The sequence below is a fragment of the Macaca fascicularis genome, chromosome 4 (assembly GCF_037993035.2).
Source record: "Macaca fascicularis isolate 582-1 chromosome 4, T2T-MFA8v1.1".
Lineage (NCBI taxonomy): Eukaryota > Metazoa > Chordata > Mammalia > Primates > Cercopithecidae > Macaca > Macaca fascicularis.
The window spans coordinates 118,179,887-118,181,989 of record NC_088378.1 but is presented as its reverse complement, the minus strand read 5'-3'; the positions used below and the strand labels follow the sequence as shown (position 1 = coordinate 118,181,989).

The window sequence follows — 2,103 nt, the reverse complement described above, 5'->3', positions numbered from 1 at the left end:
GCTTTTACACGAACTAATAGAGAAAGAACTCACTTATCACCAAAGGGATGGTGCTAAACCATTCGTGAGGTATCCGCCCCTATGATCCAAATACCTCCCACTAGGCCCCACCTCCAACACCGGGGATCACATTTCAGCATAAGATTTGAAACTATAGAAGTAGTTGAGTAATTTTACCTTCGAACTAACAGCATGTTAGAGTTCTAGTTCCTTTAAATATTTGGCAACTTTTGGTATGGTTAGTGTGTGGTGGTATTTTATTACAGTTTTAATTTCCATTTCCCTAATGACTATTGGTATTGCCTGTCTTTCATGTGCTTATTTCCCATCCGTCTACCTTCTTTAGTAAAGTGTCTGTTCAAGATAAACCACATTGTGCACCATAAAATGTCTCCATGCTCTCTGGTCTCGGCTGCAGAAGCGAGATGACGAAGGGAACGTCATCGTTTGGAAAGTGTCGCAATAAGACGCACACATTGTGCCGCCGCTGTGGCTCTAAGGCCTACCACCTTCAGAAGTCGACCTGTGGCAAATGTGGCTACCCTGCCAGGCGCAAGAGAAAGTATAACTGGAGTGCCAAGGCTAAAAGACGAAATACCACCGGAACTGGTCGAATGAGGCACCTAAAAATTGTATACCGCAGATTCAGGCATGGATTCCGTGAAGGAACAACACCTAAACCCAAGAGGGCAGCTGCTGCAGCATCTAGTTCATCTAAAGAATGTCAACGATTAGTCATGCAATAAATGTTCTGGTTTTAAAAAATAAAAAATAAATAAATAAATAAATGTCTCCATAAGTTTAAAAGGATTTAAGTCATACAAAGTATGTTTTCGGACCACAGTGGTATTAAATTAGAAATCAATAACAGAATGATATCTGAAAAATCCCCAAATATTTGGCCCCAGTGTTGCTGTTAAGAAATCTGCTGCTAAATCTTCTTGTACCTTTGGAGGAGATATGCTCTTTTTTTCCTGGAAGCTTTTAGTATTTTCTCTTTCTCTTTGTTCTTCAATGTGCAATGCTCTTTCTACATTCTTAATCTCTCCTATTGGGCATGCAACCCTTTCCATCTGACTTCTTTTATCTTTAATTTAGAGATATTTGTTTTTATTATAATCTTAAATATTTGCTCTCTCTTTATTTTCTCTTCCTTTGGACTCCTGTCTTCAAGATGTCAGCATGTCTACTTTTATGCTCCATGGTACTTAACTTTTTATTTCTGTATTTCTCTCATTATCTTTTTTTCTGCCTTCTGAGAGATGTCCTCAGTCTGATCTTTCAGTTTTACAATTTTCCTTTGGCTGCATTCAGCTTGCTATTTATCTCATCTAGAAGTCTTACTTGGAAGCATAATTTTTTATACTTGATCTATGTATAACATCTGTCTTTCTTTATGACTTTTTTCCTGCTTCCTGTTACCAGTAGCTTTTTGACAATATTGGTTGTGCTTATTTTGTTTCATTTTTTTGAGACAGTCTCACTCTGTCACCTAGGCTAGAGTACAGTGGTGCAATCTCGGCTCACTGCAAACTCCACCCCACTGGTTCAAGCACTTCTCCTGCCTCAGCCTCCCGAGTAGCTGGGATTACAGGTGCCCGCCACCATGCCCAACTAATTTTTCTATTTTTAGTAGAGATGGGTTTCACCATGTTGGCCCGAGTGGTCTTGAACTCCTGACCTCAAGTGATCTGCCTGCCTCGGCCTCCCAAAGAGCTGGAATTATAGGCGTGAGCCATCGTGCCCAGTGTGGTTGTGCTTATTTTAAATTCTTAATTTGTTTGTTCCAGTACTTCTGCTTGATATTGTGTATGTTCAGTGTGTGTTTTTCTTTTTACAGTGGTTCTAACCTCAGGTATTTTAAGCTGTGAGCTGATATTTCCCTGGAGTTATCAGGTACCAACGTGACATACCAATACCAGGCCCTACTTTCTGTCTTCTTTGTGGTTTTAAGATTAAGGAGTTGAGTCCTAGGGAGTCCCTTAGGTGTTGGAACTATAGTCAACAACCCTTCTGTTGCCCCTCCACTAGGCATTACTCTGCTACGGATTCTCCTCTAAAGCCTTTGAAAGGGAGATGGTAGTCATCTCATAAGTGATCCAT

General features: G+C 40.3%; 1 pseudogene; it reads left to right on the top strand.

The window, feature by feature from the left end:
* The first annotated feature begins 397 nt into the window (after positions 1-397).
* Positions 398-787, top strand: LOC102137621 (large ribosomal subunit protein eL37 pseudogene; annotated as a pseudogene).
* Positions 788-2,103: the final 1,316 nt, after the last annotated feature.